Below are 22,592 nucleotides of genomic sequence, written 5' to 3'. Positions count from 1 at the left end.
GGTGCAATCATGGCTCATTGCAGCCTCAGCCTCCTCGGGCTCAGGTGATCCTCCCACCTCAACCTCCTGAGTAGCTGGGACTACAGGTGTGCACCACTACAACTGCTTAATTTTTGTATTTTTTATAGAGTTAGGGTTTCACCATGTTGTCCAGGTTAGTCTTGAACTCCTGAGCTTAAGTGATCTGCCTGCCTTGGCCTCTCAAAGTGCTGGGATTACAGGTGTGAGCCACTGCACCCAGCCTGAAATGGTAGTTTTTGATTCCACCATTCCTTCTTCATGAACTAGTTGGCATTTGTGTTAGTCCGTTTTCATACTCCTATGAAGAAATACCCGAGACTGGGTAATTTATAAAGAAAAAAAGGTTTAATGGACTTACAGTTCCATATGGCTGGGGAGGCCTCATAATCATGGGTAACGGAAGGTAGGAGCGAAGGCACATCTTACATGGTGGCAGGCAAGAGAGCATGTGCAGGGGAAGTGCCCTTTAAAAAATCATCAGATCTTGTGAGACTTATTCCCTATCATGAGAACAGCAGGGGAAAACCTGCCCCCATGATTCAATTGCCTCCCATGACACCTGGGGATTATGGGAGCTACAATTCAACATGAGATTTGGGTGGGGACACAGTCAAATGATATCACCATTGTATATAAAATAGAACTTTATTTTCTTGTCTGTTTGTTTATATCAGTGTGGATTCATGGATTCTTATTTTGGTTAGTGGGCTATAACCAGTCACTGTCATTATTTCCCAGAGTTTGCCAGTGGCAACTCTTTTACACTGACTTCTATATCTTTTTCCCATACTGTAGTTATTCTTTGAGCACTTTTGGGACAAAAATGGATTTCAGACTTATTTTATACTTACCTAGCTTGTCAGTCAGCCATTTTTTCAAGAAACTCCAGATTCTTTTAGTAGAGAATGGTATTTAGAAACCCACACCAGGATACTTGGTATATTTGTTGCCACTTGCTGTCATAGCTTCTAGGATCTGTCAGTGGACAGACATATGAAATCTATGTATGTTTATGCATACAGATTTACTATATCTAGAAACAACGTGATGTCCTTGTGTTAAAGATTGTTGCTTGCCTTAGCATTTCAGTATCTAATATTTACAGTTTGTAAAGATTAAATTAAAAACCTTGTTATAGAGTTATTTATTACTGAAGTTTTCCTTTCAAGTTATCATGACTGAATCATATTATATTTCTCTTACAAAGATGTTTTAATTATATCACTGATATCAAAGTGGTTTTTTTTAGTTGTAATTATGGTTTTTTTCTTTTTTTTTTTTTTTTTGATACAGAATCCTTCCTCTGTCACCCAGGCTGGAGTGCAGTGGTGTGATCTTGGCTCACTGTAACCTCTGCCTCCCGGGTTCAAGTGATTCTCCTGCCTCAGCCTCCCAAGTAGCTGGGATTACAGGTGCCCGTCACCATGCCCAGCTGATTTTTGTATTTTTAGCAGAGACAGGGTCTTGCCACGTTGGCCAGGCTAGTCTCGAATGCCTGACCTCAGGTGACTTGCCTGCCTTGGCCTCCCAAAGTGCTGGGATTACAGTCATGAGCCACCACACCAGGCCTGTAATTGTGTATGTTTTAATTGAACTTTTAAACTTTCCTCCTCTTAATATGAAAGCAACCATTTTTAGGTCTGTGAAACTCTCAGAACTTTTTTGTTTTACAGATTTTGAAATACGCAACTTAAATTATTTTTATAGGTTGAATCTGTGTTATTAATATTTCATCTTATATACAAAATATTTTTAGTTATCTGAAGCTTTTTATTTATTTTGTTAACTTTTAGGTTTGGGGGTACATGTGAAGGTTTGTTACATAGGTAAACACATGTCACAGGAATTTGTTGTACGTATTATTTTATCACCCAGGTATTAAGCCCAGAACACAATAGTGATCTTTTCTGGTCCTCTCCCTCCTCCCACCCTCCACCCTCAAGTAGACTTCACTGTCTGTTGTTTCCTTCTTTGTGTTCCTAAGTTCTTATCATTTAGCTCTTACTTGTAAGTGAGAACATGTGGTATTTGGTTTTCTGTTCCTGTGTTAGTTTGCTAAGGATAATAGCCTCCAGCACCACCCATGTTCTGGCAAAAGTCATGATCTCATTCTTTTTTATGGCTGCATAGTATTCTATGGTATATATGTACCACACTTTTAAAATCCAATCTGTCATTGATGGGCATTTAAGTTGATTCCATGTCTTTGCTGTTGTGAATAGTGTGCCATGAACATTCGCCTGCATATGTCTTTGTGGCAGAATGACATACATTCCTCTGGATATATACCCAGTAATGGGATTGCTGAGTCGAATGGTAGTTCTGCTTTTAGCTCTTTGAGGAATTGCTGTACTTCTTTCCACAATAGTTGAGCCAATTTACACTCCCACCAACAGTGAATAAGTATTTCCTTTTCTCTGCAACCTCACCAGCATCAGTTATTTTTTGACTTTTTAATAATAGCAATTCTGACTGATGTGCGATGGTATCTCATTGTGGTTTTGATTTGCATTTCTCTAATGATCAGTGATGTTGAGCTTTTTTTCATATGCTTGTTGGCCACATGTATGTCTTCTTTTGAGAAGTGTCTGTTCATGTCCTTTGCCCACTTTTTAATGGGGTTGCTTTTTTTCTTGTACATTTGTTTAAGTTTCTTATAGATGCTGGATATTAGACCTTTGTCACATGCATAGTTTGCAAATATTTTTTTCCCATTCTGTAGGTTGTCTGTTTACTGTTGATAGTTTCTTTTGTGAAACTTTTAAATTTGCCATTTTCTTTTATTTATAGTATGAATCAATATAATATGGTATAAAATGAGTAGTCTGTGTATTAGAATAGATGAATCAAGTATGTTAGGAAAGGTCTGTCTCTCTTGCAGGTAATTTATATAATGGGTTAAAGAGCATTCATTGCCTTTGTCTTTTACACATATGCTTTCCTATCTGTGTATAATAGGGAAAAGCATCTTGTATTTTCATTTCTTAACAAGGGACAGTAGATTGTTTTTATTTTATGACTTATACTCTCTTGTCTTGATACTTTGGGTAGATATATTAGATCAGAAATGGGAACAGATTGTACAAAGAATCTATGAGCCCTTAAAACACTCTACTTCCATACATACTTCGTGAGTGCTACATAGTAAGGCAGTATGGTTTGAAGAATGTTTTGGATAAATGGACAGGGCAGTTTCCTGTGTTTTCCACCGTGTGTGAGAGAATAAGGCTGAGGAATGCCACTGGCACCTGAGATGGATCTAATGAATGGGTGGCAGTCTGTGGGTCACCGTGGCGTGACAGAAAATGACTCATGCGTAGTAAATATTCAGTATTTATTGAATGGCATGGAATGGTGAGAGGTGAGGCAATAAATGTAAGTGAAGTAGAGTAGGCTCTTTTGTATTTTTTTTTTTCTTTCAGTTATTTGCTCTAATCCCTATGAGAGGCACCATGCAAAGAACATAGGCACTGTGACAGACAGGCATGATTTTTAGTGCCGAAGCCACTTCTTGCTAGCTGCATGTCTTTTGCAGCCTGAGAAATCTTCAATCTCAGCTGACTCATGTATAAGATGAAGATGATAATACCTACCTTATGGTAAGGTTGTGAGGCTATAGAAAGTGCATCAGACACTTGAACATATTAGTTCCTTTCTTCTGCATCTTTACTTGTAAATAGTTATTCCGTTTAAGTATTAACTGTACATTCTAAATTGCTTTCTCTGTGCCATTTCATTTTAAACTAACAGTAGTTATAAATTCCCACACCTCCAGGTCAAACATTACCTTTTTATATTCCTGGGAGAGTGCTGGTTTTTCCCTCTTCATAGTCCCCAGTGCTTCTCTCCACCTGACCCATGATGTTTTATTTATTTGTGTGGTTGTTGACATTCCTGCGGTGTCATAGACATTCTTGTTTTGTCTGCTTAGAACCACAGTGAGCTACAGAAAACTGCCTCAGAACATGGAGTTTCAACTTACCTTTTAGTCATAGTCCCACAAGGTTCCTGGGGCCATAGAACATCTGGGCAGTTAATCCATTTATCCCTTGGCTGAGGTGCTCGCCCCAGGGATGGGCCGCATCAAGTGGAGCTTTTCCCTGGATATTTCACACTAGAGACCATTTTCTCCAGTCACAGAGATGGAAGGGCTCCAGTTTGATTTGTCTGTAAAGCCAACTCCACACTGCCTACTTCTGGTTACACAAGGAAAGTGAGTGAATTGGGTGTCTGTTACTTTTCACCAAAGAATGGACTTGGCCTGGAATCTTCCTCCACTTTCTCACTCCAGTTGCTAAGCTTTACTGATTTCTTTAGGCTCAGTTCAAGCAAATCTAATCCTTCTAAAATGTCCATTCTTAACCCTTAGACTGGAGTGAGGCTACTCCTTCCTTTCCTGGTTCCTCTCAATATTTCTTAATAGGTAACAAGCCGTTTTAAAATTTTTATGTGCACAAGTCGATGTCTTCTTTCATATCCTATTTCTAGAATATAAATTACCTGAATCTTTAGTACCAGTACAGATCCTGATACATTATAGATACTCAGTAAATGTTAATTCATTGAAAAGGCAATGATTTGCCTTTTGAATTCCAGGCAAATAGTTCCTTAGTAAAGATCTTTGGTAAGAAGAATGCAATATGAAATTATTTTTATTTACTTTCATCATTACAGTTGTTACCTAACTCTGATCCTTAGACCAACGGACCAAAGGTTGGGATCCTTAGTCCCAACAGACCAAACCAAAATGGAGTTACTCATGCTGAAGTTCCCAGGCACCAAGTAGAAATTAAGTTGTTTATTCAAGGAAGATGTCCTTATCTCAATTTTATAGATGTGAAAAGAAGCTTTTGTACGACAGTTAGGTATCATACTGAAGGTCACCTGACAGCTTTAGCAACAGAATTGAGATTAGAACAGGGGATTAAGATCATTTAGAAAGTTAAAAAAATAGTACAAAAGAGTTTCCTATAATCCTAACACCCATATACTTGACAGGTTATGGAACCCGTTTTTCTCAAAGTTCTCAAGAATGAAAATTGCATAGAAACAAAGCCAAAACTCCGATTGCTCATAATGATAATTTGCATGTATAATTACTAGCTTATTTATATCAACTAGCTGATTACACCAGTTATAATTTCTAGATAATCTTCTATAATTGCTTGTTTAAAGGAATTTAGTACAGCTGTTGTAAAGCCCATTGATACCTCATTTCCCTTTTATTCTCCCTGGGACACCTCCAGAAATAGCTTAGTTTAAGCTTGCCAGGAGTGTTCATTCGCTGGGCACCCCTCAGGACTTGAGTTTAAGTCTAGCTTATTTTAAGCTGGACTTTGTTCACCTTGTCTTTCACTGAATGGGTATCAGCAAGGACATTCTCAGTTACAGTGGCAAGATTGTGGGTGGAGTGGCATGGGAGGGCAAATGTGAGCAAACACACTCAGGGATGGAGCTGCATTGACCATATGAAAAGGAAGGGGTGGCCGAGACGGGCGGATCACGAGGTCAGGAGATCGAGACCATCCTGGCTAACCCGGTGAAACCCCGTCTCTACTAAAAAAAAAATACAAAAAACTAGCCGGGCGAGGTGGCGGGCGCCTGTAGTCCCAGCTACTCGGGAGGCTGAGGCCGGAGAATGGCGTAAACCCGGGAGGCGGAGCTTGCAGTGAGCTGAGATCCGGCCACTGCACTCCAGCCCCGGCGACAGAGCAAGACTCTGTCTCAAACAAAACAAAACAAAACAAAAAAAAAGAGAGAAAAGGAAGGGGTGGGTGGAGAGAGAGTGAAGTGCTGTGCCCGAAGAGCCCTAATTACACATGATAAAGCCTTAAGGGAGCAACTGTTCATATCTACACAAATCAACGGGGATATAAAAGAATGGAAGATGCAAAACAGAAACACCCATCTGCACATATAATAAACATTTGGGAAGTTGTGATTTCTCCATCTGTCCCCCGATGAGCCTGGAGTACTAAGCTGATGTAAAGCAACGACACTTAACAAGAAAAGCCCTTGCAATGTCCTCTTCCCTATTTCTGTCAGTTTCTCATTCTGCTTTATAAATTCCAGTGGTGTGACCCTTTGGTCATGTTTGGAAAGAAGATACAGGTATTAGGAAAGAAAAGAGATTTTGAAGTGTGTGCTTGGGTGGGGCACAAGGGGACAGTATGGACTGTTTTGAAAATGGCCTATTTAATTTAGAATTCACAAAAAGACCACTTGTTTAATTTTTAAAGAAATGAAACAATGCTAAATGAGTCATTTTTGGGAGTAAAAGCTGTCAGCCTTTAAAGCGATGTATGTTTCACAGTGAGAAAGGAATATCTTCCAACTTAAAAGGCTGTAATTTTTGTCATCTAGCTAGATTATAGAGTAAATTTTACAAATTTCCAGTTACAGAGCATATCCATGGTGATACGTAGCTACAGATATTGTGAGAATATTTCATATAGACTCATATTCTCAACTGTCATGTATATATTTTATAATTTTCTTTTTCTCTGTTCATTGTCTGTGTGCAATGGTAAAGGTTGTTCTGCTTAACCCTTCTCTGGGAGATTTAGAGTGAAATACCTTTATCTAGTCTTGCTCATTCTCTGTGGACTAACTCTAGCTTTTCTCCCTTTCCAGATGGGTGCTTTTTGGAATACATTATTATGTAGATTGCAAGATTCAGCTAAAAATCTATTTATTCTGTTCAAGTTTTGCAGACGGTTCTATGCTCTGAAAGTCCTATGGGCTCTCAGACTAAGGTTTTTCTAAGTTTTTCTTTGCATTTCACTGCCTTAAAGTTTTGTTTTGTTTTGTTTTTTTGGTCTAATTTTTCTCCCCTCCAGTTCTCTCATCTTTTTTCTTCCTCGATTTTTTCCAATTTCTCTCAGGTGTTTTGTTTTTTTCTTTTCTCCCCCAATACCCTTTTTAAAAGAGTAGTGGTTCGACCTAAATAAATTTGAAAAGCATTTTGGGATCATTTTAATTAAAACCTTTTATTTTATCTTGCTAAATTGATTTGGAAGACAAATTTTATCAACTTTTTAATGACAAGAATATAAATGCCTGGGCATGAAAATCTCAGCAAATGGCACCACATTTGTCAAGCCCTGAAGGCTTAAATGTTGCAAATCAGACCAGAAGATCCAGAAAGCTCTGGGTCAACCTTGACTCACTCTGTTATACATACTCATTCCTGTTCCATATTAAGACTTTGGGCTTATTCATTGAACTCTGGAACTGGATGGACTTTTCTTTGTGATGAGATGAAAATATTTACTTTCAGTGATGGAGATTATGAAGAGGGGGAATTTTACTTTGCCTTCTGTAGGTTGTTGATTTCCATATTGACTTATTTTTTAGATTAGGGTACGACAGTTAACTTTCTTTCCTATGTTACTGGAAAGATATGCTTCGTTCTTTTCTCTAACATGTGATTTTACAACATGAAAACATACATTTGGTGGTTTTAATACTTAAAACTCCAAAAAAGTTACTCACAGAAAACTAGGATTGCCACCACTTGCGACTCTGTGTAATGATAACCTGGGTATGTGCTATGAGAAATTTGTGGTGGTCAGGTGATTTAGCTATGGCAGTTTCCACAGTTAATTCTCTCTTACCTCTGTAGGATGCAGGAGTGTGTAGGGAGGGGGCCTACTGTCATCGTTACTGCTCTGAAAGTTGGCCGTGTTCCATCAAAGACCAAAGCTGTCATGGCTGGAAATATGGGAGCCTATGAAATGTGTGATGACAGGGGTTGCAGCAAGGGTGGCATTCTCCTATTTACTTCACCCTTAGTCTGCCCTGTCTGTATTTGCGGCAAGCCTCTGTCCAAGAAGGCAAAGACTTTTGCAATATTGCTTCAGATGAAGAATGATTCCATTTCAAAATGATCAAGATGAACTAATCCGGGGAACTGGGTTGCCAAAAATCATTTTAGAAGCAAATTGCTCCTCATTTGTCTGTTATATTTTTATTTCTGTTGTGTTCAGTACCCCATAGAGTGATTGAGATTAAAAGAGTCTTGATTTTATTCATAAGAGCTAAAGGAAATTATTATACATTAATTCCTGACTTGTTAATTTTTCTAGAAAAATCTAGTATAGATTCATACCAGCAAACATTATACTGGTTTTCCATTACTGTATTTAATCCAAATATGACTAACAAAAGTGTAAGGGTAGAGGGTGAAACATGCTGGAAGGATGTGTAAAAAACATGAACATTGTCCAGATAAATTTTCAGCGTTTTTCCTTTAAAATCTTCTTTGGTAGTTCACCTCTGACCTTAGCATAGAATGTTACAAAAGCAGAAATGTGTTTGAGATCTGTTTCATGACATGAAACATTTTATTGTAATGTTTGAGCTTTGCTTGTTTCATCCCTTCCCGCTACTCCCCCCAAGTCCTCCCCAAAATAATAAACAAACCCGACAGTACTGAAGCACCCCCTTAATGAAGGCTGAATTTTATGTCCCCTGTTGTTTTTAATACCTGTAGAGAATGCCAGGTATTAAATGTTTGCTTCCTGACATTATTTTAAGTACATATGCTTGCTTGCTTCCTGATTTTATTTTAATTTTTCTTCCCATTATAGTCTATTCCCTTCTTTGGCCCTTCCTCCTGTTAGTAAATAGTCAGAGGAGTATTTACCAAAGTATATCAGAAATCTATCATGTATAGTTCAAAAAATGGATTCATGAAAAAGTGATTTAGCATTTTCTTTTTGTTCTTCTAAGCAACATAAAACAAGAATACGGAAGTGTGGGCTTTCAAGACTTTTCACTTAAACAGTGAATAAAGCACAGTTATAAATGTGTGAAGGATGCAAAGATCAGTGACCCAGGGATCCTAGCTCTTACAGGATCTTGCAAGTCTAGGAAAGAGGTCAGTGATTATGAGTAATTTGAGTGTGAGTATCGGGGCAAGTGCCGAGGGAGGTCTAAATACAAAAGGAGCCAGCTTCAAGCTTCAAGCCTGAGCAGCAGTGGTGTGAGGTTCACTAGCTGCTCTGATAGTTCCATGTTCTTTTTTTCTTTTTCTATTTTAATATTTAATTTAAAAATAGAGATAGGGTCTTGCTGTGTTGGCCAGGCTGGTCTTGAACTTGAGTCTAGGCTGGACTCAAGTGATCCTCCCGCTTTGAACTCCCAAAGTGCTGAGATTACAGGCATAGGCCACTGCACTCAGCTTGAAAATTCCATCTGAATAATATTGTTGATATATACAGCAGATACTTAAAAGTTTATATTTTGAAGATATTCACTCTCTTTTTTTTTTTTTTTTCTTCTGAGACAATCTCTTGTCTTCCAGGCTGGAGAACGATGGCATAATCATAGCTAACTGCAGCCCTGAACTCTCAGGCTCAAGCAGTCGTCCTACCTCAGCCTCCCGAGTAGCTGGGACTACAGGCATGCACCACCATGCCCAGCTATTTTTTTGTGTGTGTTTTTTCCAGGCAGAGTCTCCCCATGTTGCCCGGGCTGATCTCAAACTCCTGGGCTTGAGCAATCTACCTGCCTCAGGCTCCCAAAATTCTAGTATTACAGGTGTGAGCCACTGTGCCTGGCCAATATTCATTCTTTCTACTTTTGTTTAAAGCTTTTTGTTTTGGGGATGCTTTTTCTTTCATTTAGTTTTGGACATGAATAGTCTCTTGTGGTTATTAAGAGACATGGGATTTCACAAGGTTGCTTCCAAACCTGTGTAGGTATTTGCTCCAACAGGTAAGAAATTGAGCCAGTGGCTGAATAGTTCCTGAGTCTCATACCAGTGTTGCTAGGGAATAAATTCAATGCAAGGTGAATAAGAACAGGTAATTTGATTTATATGTGTTTATCCTGATGTGTCTAGAATCACAGTCTTTAATATAGCCAGTAACAAAAAGGGTTGAATTGACCTCCTCCCATTTGTTAGCTGGATACATGTTTTCTGTGAAACCACTTGATAATTTCACTTATGGTTATTTTAATAAGGGGACTTGATCTGTGACTTAAGCATTATCAAAAAGGATTTTTTCCCTTTTCTACACATCCTCCCCAACACTTGTGGTCTCTTCTTCTCTTTTTGATAACAGGCTTCCTAAGAGGAGTGAGACTATATATATCTCATTGTATTTTGCTTTGCATTTCTGTAATGATTAGTGAAGTCAAGCATCTTTTCATATCCCTGTTGGCCATTTTTATGTCTTCTTTGGAGAAATGTCTGTTCAAGTTTTTCTCCCATTAAGAATTTTATTTCAATTGATAAGTAAACATTTTATATATTTATGGTATAAAACATGATGTTTTGATACCAATATGCATTGTAGAGTCATTAAATCAAGCCATTTAAGATATGCATTACCTTACATTCTTAACTTTCTTGTGTGGTGAGAACCTTTGAAATCTACTCTCTCAACGATTTCAAGTATATAATATGTTGTTATTATTAACTATGGTCACCATGATGTACAGTAGGTGTCTTTAACATGTTCCTCCTGTCTAACTGAAATTTTGTGTCCTTTGACTAACATCTTCCCAAAGCTCCTACACTCCAGCCTCTGGTAACCACCATTTTACTCTGTTTCTATGAGTGGATTTTTTTTTTTTAGATTTCACAGATAAGTGAGATCATGTGGTATTTGTCTTTCTGTACCTGGCTTATTTCATTTAACATCATGTTCTCCAAGTCTCCATGCTGTTGAAAATAATAGGATTTGCTTTCCAGGTGGAATGGCATTCTATTGTGTATATATATACCACATTTCATCTGTTGGTGGACGCTTACATTGATTTCATATCTTGGCTATTGTGAATAATGCTGCAGTGGACATGAGAGTATAGATACCTTTTCGACATATTCATGTCATATCCTTTAGATATATATCCAGTAGTGGGATTGCTTGATCATATGGTAGTTCTATTTTGCATTTTTGAGCAACCTCCATACTGTTTTCCATTATGACCATACTAATTTACATCCTGGCCAATAGTGTGGTTCCCTTTTCACCACATCCTCACCAACACTTACTTGTCATCTTTTTTTATAATAGCCATTCTACCAGGTGTGAGGCATTGTGGTTTTAATTTGAATTTTCCTGATGATTAGTGATGTTGAACATTTTCTCTTACAACTATTGACCATTTGTGTGTCTTCTCTTGAGAAATGTTTGTTCAGGTCCATTACCCATTTTTAAATTTTTTTTTTAAACTATTGAATTGTTCCTTATATATTTTGGATATTAACCCCTTACCAGATACATGGTTTGCATACATATATATTCTCCTTTTTCATAGTTTGTCTCTTCACTCGGGTAATTTTGTTTGTTGTGCAGAAGCTTTTTAATTTGATTATATTCTATTTGTCTATTTTTGCATTTGTTGCCTGTGCCTTTGGGGTCATACCGAAAAAAATCACTGCTTAGACCAATGTCATGGAGCTTCTGGTAGTTTTACCGTTTCAGGTTTTATGTCTAAGTCTTTAATTCAGTTTGAGTTGATTTCTGTATATGGTGTGAGATAAGGGTCTAATTTTATTCTTCTGCATGTGGATATCCAGTTTTCTCAGCACCATTTATTGAAGAGACTATCCATTCCCATTGTGTGTTCTTGACACCTTTGTTGAAAATTAACTGACCATAAGTGTGTGGACTTATTTCTGGGTTCTCTCTTACATTCCCCTGGCCTATGTGTATGCTTTTATGCTAGTACTATGCTATTTTGATTACTATAGCTTTGTAGGAGATTTTGAAATCAGGTAGTGTGATGCCTTCAGCTTTGTTCATTTTGCTCAAGATTGCTTTGGCTGTTCTGGGTCTTTTGTGGTTCCATGTGAATCTTAAGTGTTTTTTTTTACTTCTGTGAAAAATATCATTGGAATTTTGATGGGAATTGCATTGAATCTGTAGATCACTTTGGATAGTGGAAACATTTAAACAATATTATAAAAAATGATTAAAAAACAGATAAAAATGCAATATTATTAAAAGATTTTTAATTCATTAAATGATTGCTTTCTTAGAGCAATTCTGCATCCATAATTTTTTTCTTTTCTTTTCTTTTTTCTTTTTTTTAAGATAGAGTTTTACTCTATTACCTAGGCAGGAATGCAGTGGCATAATGATAGCTCACTGCAGCCTCAAACACCTGGGCTCAAGGGATCTTCCTGCCTCAGCATCCTGAGTAACTGGGACTACTGGCATACACCATCATGCCTGGCTAGTTTTTTGAATTTTTAAATTGTTTCGTAGAGATAAGGTCTCACTGTGTTGCCCACACTGGTCTTGCACTCCTCCTGCCTTGACCTTCCCAAGTGCTGGGATGATAGGAATGAGTGCCCAACTCATACTTTTTTCAAACTGTCAGAAATACACATAATATAACATTTACCATCTTAACTATTTTAAAGTGTAAAGTTTAGTAGTGTGAAATATGTCTACATTGTTGTGGAGTCTCCAGAACGCTTTTCTTCTTGCAAAACTAAAACTCTGTACCCATTAAACAACTCCCCTTTGTCCACCCATCCCATCTGTAATTTTTAAAAATTACTTTTTATTAAGAGAGAATAAAACCTGTAATGTAAAAGCAGAGCAAGGATCCTAATAGGAACTATATTAGGAAGAGCTTAAAATGGAGACTAAACAGAAAAGTAGCTGCGGAGTTAACTCTACAATGGAAGTTTTTGTTTTAGACTCATAGAGAAGTCATTCTTCTCTTGCCTTTAATACCTAGAATCAGTAGAGGAATTAAAATGTCTGGAATTGATTGATGTCTTCACCTGCTTTGGCCTTTTATTGAATCTCTTCTAACTTTGTTATTTAATCTCCCTCTTTCCTTTTACTCCCCCTCCCCCAGTTTTAAGGGAAAACTCTCTCTCTCTTTTTCATAAAATAAATTTTAATTTCTTTAGCGAGGTGTTGGCCCTAGCAAACCATCTGTTGTTAGTAACACTGCTTCCTTATAACTTTAGTGCTGGAATAACTGGGTGAAAAACCTATTATTATACTGCTTTCTTTTGGACATAAGTTATATAGCAACTTGTTGAGATATTTCCTGAAAACTTGCCAGTTGGCTTTAAACAGAGAAAAAGAAACCACTTAAATACATAGAGATTTCAAACTATACAAATTAAAAATTAATGCAGATATATTAAAATAAAACTTTCTATGGAATGCTCTATTTAGACCTCATTTGTGATAACTTTGGGCTAATGTTTATAGTTTCTAATTGAGAGTGTTGTTGCTTTTGGAAACTTTTCCCCTAAGATTAACTCTGGTATCGCATCATTAAAATATGTTTTGTCTGTCAGCTATGTCATTTAGCCTAACTAGTAGCGGAAGCAATTCTAAAATTGGCCTGATTTATGAAGTTTAATTTGAATAAAAACTGTAAGGTCAATTAAAATAATTGGTTGACCAATGGTGGCTTGACATACAAACTAATGGAAAGTTAGGGCAAAAATCCATTTTTAAAAAACCAAGAGTAGCTGAATACTTGATTGAATTCTCTGTTTTGCTTGTATAGACAAATTATCAAATTAAAGATAATCCCAAATATTCTGTGACATTTAGAAATACATTGAGGAATTTTGTTTCCCCCTCACTCCTCAGTTTTACTAGGAAAAAGCTTTCATTGATATTATCTTTAACATAAATGTCCAGAGAAGATCCTTTCCATAGTCTTCCTGGCACTATCACAAAAGTGAATTCAATAAACAAGTAACAGAAATACAGCAGTTTCTAACAAGATAGATTTAAATATTGTAAAGAATTGAAGTTCGAAAGGATTTTCTTTGATAACAAGATTTCTAGAAATTCTCAATATTTTATAATGAATTTCCAATTATTTCTATGACTCAAAATTAATTTTCCATTTGCATAGTTAATGACTTTTTGCCTGATACCAAAGTAATGTGTTTTTCAAAGGATTTTATGATGGAGATAAATGAACCTGTATCTGAGCTTTGTGTTATAGCTTCTCATTTCCCTTACAAGAAAGAAATGACTCTCCGATTTCATCCTGCAGGGGCTTCCTAAATTCAGGCCTGAATTATTTTGATTTTTTTTTCACAGCCAGTTTCTTAACACTGTAGTTTTCTGGTCAAAATGACAAGGAACTCCATGAGATTGGGGGGCAGATGAACTCATCTTTGCTCAGTATTTTGCAATCTGGATTATTAACCTCTTGGAATAAGGTTTGTGTATAGCACAACAGGTGACATTTAAAACAGTATTTAAGACCAGGTGTTAGTGGCTCACACCTGTAGTCTTGGCACTTTGGGAGGCCAAGGTGGTAGGATCACTTGACCCCAGGAGTTAGAGACCAGCCTGGGCAATCCCAGTTCTAGTTGAAAAAACAAACTTCAGTATTTAATACACGAAATGTGTATTTGAATGCACAATCTTTGTACACCATGTATGGGGAGGAAATGGATTTGTGGAACATTTGATGAAATGAAGAACAGAGAACATAAGGGATTGCTTCATCTCAGTATCAGTGATTAAGTCACAATAATTAACTTTAAAGTCAGTATTTTTTATAGATTTGGAATATGGTTGTTTTTTGTTAAGAAAGTTGTCACTTTTAAAGTACTTCTTTGTTTTGAAGATGAAAGGAAATGAGGAGCATTTGTAATCCAAAAATTATTTTCTTATAAACATAATAGAGAAGTTCTCTTTGCCCAGTCTCTGATATGCTGCTTCATTTCAGGTTTTTCTCCCACGACTGTACACACAACCAATAGAGTATCATTAGTGCTCCTTTGAAGTATAATTGTTCTTAGCAAAAATAATTATTCTGGAGTTCTTGTTATAGAACATTTTGTAACAGGAAAGCATGTATAAATATACTCCAAAGAATTACTTAGTAACAGTTTCCCAGCAAATAAGAAGTTACTAAGGAGTCTCTCCCATCAGGGGTTGCAAAGGTGAGTGTGACCTAATGCCTGTCTTCAAAGATTTTGTGAACTCCCCGACTGAGTTCACAAAATCCCCATGCAGTTAGGGACTGAGGGAGACTGTAAATGGGATAGGAGAGGCTGAAGCCAAATACAGCGGTGCCTTCAAGGATGGAGAGATTGTATGTGGCCAAAGGGTCTGAAAAGGCTTTGTGAGGACCACGGTTTGTTTTAACGTCACTGTTCTGAGGCATCGTCTGCACACAGTGAGTGAGAAGTGCCTCAAGTACCTGAGCCGTGGGGATGCCACCCTGCTGTTCCCCTACTTATCATTTCTCCAAAAGAAACTAGGAAAGCAAACCTAGATTTTATTAGTGCTTCATTGTAGATGAGTGAATAGAATTTCCGTTGATAAGTAATCTTCTAAATTTTAAAGAATGATGTTTGCGTTCGTTTGTGTGGCTGACTGTCCAGTGTTGGGCTCTTGAGAGCCAAGGGGTAAAGCTGCCTAAATAATTCTCCCTTTTATAACTGCTTGGCCTTTTCTGTTCACTCAAGGTCCGTTTTCTGAAGGCCTCGTTCAACTCTTGCAGAGGTGTTACATTTCTTCTCTAGATTTGGTTCACCCTTTCCCCCTGAATGATTTCCTGCTTTAATATTTTCTCGAACGTACCCTACTACATTTGGCGTAACTTGTTAAATTATTGTAGGGTGGAATTTACAAGGATCCCAGGAAGCATAAATGTGTGTGGTTATTTGAAAATCACTGTTATTTCTGATAATGTTCCAGAAAGCTTTTCTAGAGATCTGATTAGGACTCCTAATTATCTTCTTGAAAATAGAAGTATCTGCATTCCATGTTGCTTGAAGCACTTCTAGATTTCTTGCTTATTTGCCTCACCAAATCGCCACTTGAGGCCCACATAGTTTCACACTATAGAAGGAAGTTTATACACGTACATTTGTTGATTACTCGTTGATGCAGCACTCTAAAAAGAAAATCACACCTTTGAAAATCTAAAAATTATGCTGACTCATATTTATGATTTACGTACTATACATTCACTTTTTTTGAAACTATTTTTGTGGCTCTCTGGATTGCAGAGGCCAGGTAGGTAGAAGGCTAGCTATAGCTAGTGAGCATTCATTGCCACTTTTCTTGGACCAGTTGTCTCTCCGATAAGAGATGTCCTTTGTCCATTCCTATTCCACTGCTCTGCCTAGCACAAGTCCACCACCCCCTTCTGGAAGATGGCAGCATCTAACTTCTTACTATAGCCACTGAGGAATTTTCTGGATCCAGGCTCTCCAATCTTCTTTGGCCTATTCTGTCTCTGCCAAAATCAGGTACTTGCCCTTCTTCTGATACATTCCGCCTTGTCCTTTTCCTTTGTGTTTGTTCACGCAGTGTTCTTCTCATTTCCGCCCAGTGACATCCTGCTCTTCCTTTAAAGTCTAGCTCCAGTGCCGCTTCCCGCACGAGGCCTTCTGATCCTTCCAGAAACTGTGATCTCTGCCAGTGGCATACCATTCTTCCAGTGCTTGTCATATTTGGCATTCTACTGTGGTTATTTGTGCATGTCCTATCACCCCTGGGGAGAGATACCATATCATCTCATCTATTTTTATATTCTCATAGCATGTAGTATGGAATCTGGTACATGGTAAGCACTCAGCGAAGATTTTTCGATTTAATACAATTTGTGAGTTCCACACATGTACCAGATGGAGGTGACTGGGAGACCACAGTTAATGTATGGTGCCCACTTCAGCCTCCCTCTCTGGAAGAATGTAAATTGTTATAAACCTTAACACTACTGTGTGGTTCTCATTCATTTCCTGCTGTAATTTCAGAAATATATCTATTAGAATAGTTAGAAGAGTGTTTATCCCCCTTTAACATGATTTTTGATAATATATTTTATACAACTTTGAGGTATGCCTCATCAGAACTCACATATTTGCCTTCTATATTTTCTCAAAGCTGGTACAAGACTACAACAACTAAAAAGTTGGTAAAAATCTGCGATCCTTACTACATACTTACATTGTTAGGCAGAAATCCAAGGAATAGGGTGAAAATGTTGCATACAACTTCAACAGCTCCTTTTTCATCTTACAGCACTGGAATGAGAAGAGGCAGAACTGTAGAGAGGCCAAATGATTGCTTAAAAACACCTCTTAGATTGCAGCAGAGCTTGACTAGCAAAATAACCTCCAGCAAAACTTTCTTAAGCAGTTATGTGAGGGAATCGTAAAAATTGGTTGGTTACAGCAAAGTGGCTAAAGTCACATTTGAATGACTGTAAAAGCACCCTGAGTTATACAATCTCCATTTGTGTGTGTGTCTGTGTGTGTTCATGTGTGTGAAAGAGAGAGAAAGTGAAAGAATTAATAGTTACAGAGAACAAACGTTTAGATCAGTGGTCCCAACCCTTTTGGAGTTACGACACCCAAGAGGCCCCACATGTGGTTTTTGGTCCCTTGGATAGTGGCTGCTCCTATTTTGCCCGTCTTCAATCCACCTTTAGCACAACCAGAACTGCTGCTGTGATAGTAACAGGGTATATGTGTGTTTATTTTGCGGAGGTTGCAGCAGAGAGTAGGGAGTGAATAAAGAGTGTAATTCAAAGATAGCACTTGGAGTTGTTAGAATATCTGTGATTCCAAAAATTGAGAAAAAGAAAACCATTGAAACAGTGTTTAACAGAACCGGCCCTTCTGAGAAATTATTAGCAATTGCTTATGTAAGTCTGTGTCTTCATGCTGCCTGTATTTTTCACCTTAACACTGCTTGAAATATTATTAATTAAGTATTTACATAGATAACAATTATTCTATTTTAAGAACGCAGACCTCTTTGGAAAACTTAAGGGGAACTCTTGGAGGAATTAACAAGAAGCTTTGGCCTAATAGCTAACTGTGTGCCTTTCATCATTTGGGATCTTTTGTTTGTAGAAATTCTCTTTTCCCATTTTTCAGCTGGAAAATTCCTACTTATCTTTTAGGGCCCAGCTCAGAAGCCACATGCCCTGTGTAACTGTCCCAGATCCATCTCCTGTCTGGCAGGAAAAGTAATTATCCCTCCATCTGGATTCTCATTTAAACAGGTCTTTTCACACATTTGATTACAATTTTTCTTTACATTCTTATTTCCCAGTAGAAAGAATAAATACCATGGCATACTCAATGCTGTATCGGTGGGGCTCAGTAACACACACCGGTTGAGTTAAAAAATTTTGGCAATTAGATGACCTTAATTTTAAATGAATCACACTAGGTGATTTTCAAGTCAGTCCTTGCCAAATCTAACATTTTATGATCTCAGGAGAAATGGTTAAATTTTAGTCACTGACAATTATGATAAAATAATAATAAAATAATAACAAGTATAGTTAGCATATCCAGATAGTTTATTATATTTCACATATTGGGATTTATATTCACTTCCATTTAATTTTAACAGCAACTCTATGGTGGTGGTAGTATTATTACCATGTTGACAAATGTGGAAGATTATGTGACTTCCTCGAGATTGCGTAACTAGTAATTGGCACAATGTGAACACAGGACTATCAGATTTCCAAGCTTATCTGTTAATCAGCAGAGTTGAAACTAAAAGGTAAAAAGCCAGGCAGCCACCTGAGGCATTTATTTATAAGGGTTGCTAACACATGAGTCACTGGAATAAGAATACTACTACTAGTTAAAATAGATTTCCATATCTCAATTCTTACCTATCTGAAAACAAAACAAAATACACTTGATTCCTTAAAGGAGGCCACATCCTTTCATGCATGCCCCTCCTCCTCTGCCTGGTCTCTGTCTGTCCCTGTTCTCCACGATGAAGGCCCTTAATTAAACCTATCCTGATCCCCTATGCTAAAAACTAGAAGGAGCTTCCTATTCTGAACCCAGGCATTTTTTTTTTCATTTTTATGACTCTTATTTTCTATCTGGTATTATAATTTCAGCAGGATGATAAGATTAAATCCAGTTTGAGCTGAGGTCCTATGTGCCCATCACTCTCAGACTCCAAAGGGCAGTGTTACTCCTCCCAGGTAGCACTTACCCAGGGCAGGTGGTGCAGGACACAGGTTTGGGGATGCCGGCTCAGCACACACCTTCAGCCTGTACATGAGGCTGGAAGGAGATTTGGGAAGTAGAAGGAGGTGATGTGTCTAGGGCAAGTGGCAGTTGTGCTATGAGCCCCATCCTAGCGAGGGGGCAGCAAGGAGAGCCTGGCATGTAGGCCCTAGCTCTTGGGGGACAGGGTGTGGTGTGTGAGTCATGCCAGTGCAGAGAACAGAAGGCGGTGGGTGGGAAGTAGCTGCTTTCCTGCTAACAGTGGACCAGAGATATTGGGTGGAATTGTGAGTGACCATCCGGAGCAGGTGCTTTGGGGCATGTCAAGGAGGCTCCACCCATGAGCAGAGCAAGCAGCTTTGAGCATCTGCACGGTAAACCAACAAAGATATTTGCAGGGCAGTTTGACCTTCCTTGCCCTCTTTTCTCCTGCAGGGGTCAGAAGAAACTGCTAGTCAGCCAGTAGGATCTAGGGCTGGGCAAGTGAAGAGAGGAAGCCCACCCTGCCCTTGTGCCCTACAGTTGCCTGAGCCGGTGGAGGGTGACGCTTTCCCTTTGAATGGAGTCCATAGTTTGGTTATTACGTGGACTGGGTATTTACCGAATGAAGACTGTTTTAGGGACTTTTTGTTATCCACAACTTGGCACCTCACCATGGTGCCTGTCTCAGATTTAATCCGGGGCTAGCGTAAGGTGTCGCCTGGTCAGATAGGTTTCCAGGGGCACTTGTACAGGAGGAAAAATTGCTTTGTGACTTTTGAGTATTGCTTGTGTGTTGCTCTTTCCGTATGCCTGGGTCTTATTTCTCCTTTCCTGCACTTGAGGCTCCGTGAATGCTGCAGCTTGGAAATGAGAGGGCACTGTTGTCTCAGCTGTCAGCACTTAGTTATTTTCGTAAATCGTACAGAGCTGAGCACTCAGTTGTTCAATACATATCTGTTGAAGAAATAGTTTGCAAAATTAAGCCAAATATAATTTTCATTAAAATTTTTTGAAAAGTACAGGCATTATTTTTTAAGGAAACTTTAATTTCAGAGTAGTAATCTTAAACTTGCAGAGAAGCTATAATGATACTACAGAGTTCCCATATACTGCATGCCTAGTTTCCCGTTGACGCCTGACTTAAGTATATTTGTCACTACCAGTGAATTAGTGATTGCTTTTTATTTATACAAAATATTCTTCTTACAGCATAAGATAATAAAGGAAAGAATGCCACAGTGTTTGTCTCAGAGTAGCTATTTTGATTTCCAGATTGAGGTTTTGTACTATTTGCTAAACTTTGTTATGCATTTGCTTTGTACAAGTAATGTGCTTCCTAATTTCAGTTACAAATCAAAGTGTATTGCACAATTCCCAGTGAGTCAGATTGCTAAGTTCTGTGACCTTTGAATTTCATAAAGTAGTTATGTTTTTCTTTAAAATGGCCAAGGAGGAACTTGATATTTATGTGGACTGTTGTCTTCAGTCTGTGATGGAGTGCTTCATGTTGTTGCCAGAAATAACATGAATTAACAGTTAAGATCATTTTTGGTACCGGTGGTTTTGTACAAAACCATAAAATATAACAGGGTGATCAAGCAAAACTTTTTCATCTAAGAAGTTTTCCCTTAAATACAGCTCACCCTTTATGTCTCTGATTTCAAGAAATTTTGTGGTCTTCCTCATAGAATAATTATAAAGCAAAAGTCAGTTAATATAAGAAAAATGCTGAAAAGGCCAGAAGACTCTAAATAAATTCAAGCAACAGAATCAGTTTGGATTAGTTTCATACATAGTTTGTCACTATTTGCGAGAACCACATTTGGTGGTCTGTTATTTAATATTTATGTGTTCCCAAGTAAAGTTTAAATTATTAAAGTGAACAATGCTGAGATTGAAGTACTCTCAGATGGTTTAACTCCTATGTGAAAATGGCTTAATAAATTTGTTTTTGCAGACAACTTAATCATCTGTAATGGAAATGTCATCAATCTAGTATTTTTTTCATGTCACCCATTCTCTGCAGTATTGTAGTCACTGGGTTTACAGCTTAACAGCCACTAGCACTGGTGAATGTCTACAATTGGATGTCTTCTGTTGGTCCTAACTCAGTATGTCTAAAACCAATTCTTTTGAAGTCTTAGATATTTCTCTTGAAATCTCAATTTCAATTTATGACAATAAATCAGTGACCTATCCTCACACCTCATACTTTACTTTTTTTTTTTTGAGATGGAGTCTCACTGTGTCGCCCAGGCTAGAGTGCAGCGGCATGATCTTGGCTCACCGCAACCTCCGCCTCCTGGATTCAAGTGATTCTCCTGCCTCAGCCTCCCAAGTAGCTGAGATTACAGGCATACACCACCAGGCCTGGCTAATTTTTGTCTTTTTAGTAGAGATGGGGTTTCACCAGGTTGTCCAGGCTTGTCTCAAACTCCTGACCTCAGGTTGTCTGCCTGCCTCAGCCTCCTAAAGTGCTGGGATTACAGGCATGAGCCACTGCGCCTGGCCTGTACTTTTGATTTGCTTTCTTTCCATCCCATTTCGGTCTTCATATTGTTGACTTTGAATGGCCTTTCTATGCATTTTTTCCTATTCACTTTAAATCCCTATTTTAAGGATCACCTCATATCTGGATTATTGACATAGCATTCTGACTGGTCTACCCTCCTCTATTTTCTCTTCTCCCAACACACACACACACACCACATGCATATACACACAGATCACACCCACACAGACCACACCTACATACCATCCTGCGTACCCTTTCTTCTCACAACATAAACACACACAAACACCAACATTCCCCCATATTCTTCCTCTATATAATACAGACATGCAAACACACACTTCATTAATTGATCTAGTTCATGGTCACTTCTTCCTCTATATAATACAGACATGCAAACACACACTTCATTAATTGATCTAGTTTATGGTCACATTAATTGTCCTAAAATACTTACCCTTCATTTCAGCTTACTAAAAACTTCATGGGTAGCTCCTTATGCTTACGGGATGTAGTCTGGACTTTTCAGTCTGGCTTTGTAGGCAATTCACCTTTCAGTTCACTTTGTTGAGAACTCTTCCTCTGCTATGCCCTTGGCTTTCTGTAGGCAGGAGGAGATTTATGTGCTTGTTATCAAGACTTTCTACAGAGTGACCTGGCTTTTGTTTAACCAAGTCAGCTGTTTTTGTGCTATCATCTAGAACTCATTGGGGATTGTTCAGTGGCCTAAGCCTACCACCCTCCCTCTGACATGTCACTGACATGACATGACACTGAGAATGAACTCAACCATGGGAATGTGGATGCAGTGTCGCAGTGCCATAAAGGGACAAAATACTTCTGATTGCTAATGGAGTTGCTTGATCACTGTACATCACTCCAAACACAAGCATCACAGGTGGCATATGAAGTTTAAGAGACAATTGTTTTTTTCCACCCTAAGCACAATCTCTTGTGGAACCCTTCTTGACATCATGGAATCCCAATCAAGAAACCCTGCTCTAGCTCTAGAAGAAGAGAAAGAGAACCATGTTTGGTTTTAGTTATTTCAGATCCTGTAGAGAACCACCGAAGAAGGGGCTCCAGAAATGCAAACCCCTGTGTTAAAAGCTAGGGTACTGT

At 38.2% G+C, this 22,592-nt stretch overlaps 1 protein-coding gene and 1 long non-coding RNA gene across 8 annotated transcripts in view; one reads left to right on the top strand and one right to left on the bottom strand.

The window, feature by feature from the left end:
* TBC1D4 (TBC1 domain family member 4) overlaps positions 1-22,592 on the top strand; it is a 209,680-nt gene that overhangs the window by 49,679 nt on the left and 137,409 nt on the right. The gene's annotated exons all lie outside the window — the stretch shown is intronic.
* On the bottom strand, positions 376-22,019 carry LOC123569741 (uncharacterized). Its single transcript, XR_006693522.2, has 4 exons — positions 21,928-22,019; positions 16,938-17,035; positions 873-996; positions 376-485 (listed from the first exon to the last, which is right to left on the bottom strand). It is a non-coding gene; the product is annotated as an uncharacterized lncRNA (long non-coding RNA).

The sequence above is a fragment of the Macaca fascicularis genome, chromosome 17 (assembly GCF_037993035.2).
Source record: "Macaca fascicularis isolate 582-1 chromosome 17, T2T-MFA8v1.1".
Lineage (NCBI taxonomy): Eukaryota > Metazoa > Chordata > Mammalia > Primates > Cercopithecidae > Macaca > Macaca fascicularis.
The sequence above is the reverse complement of the archived record's forward strand: the minus strand, read 5'-3'. Positions and strand labels throughout refer to the sequence as shown.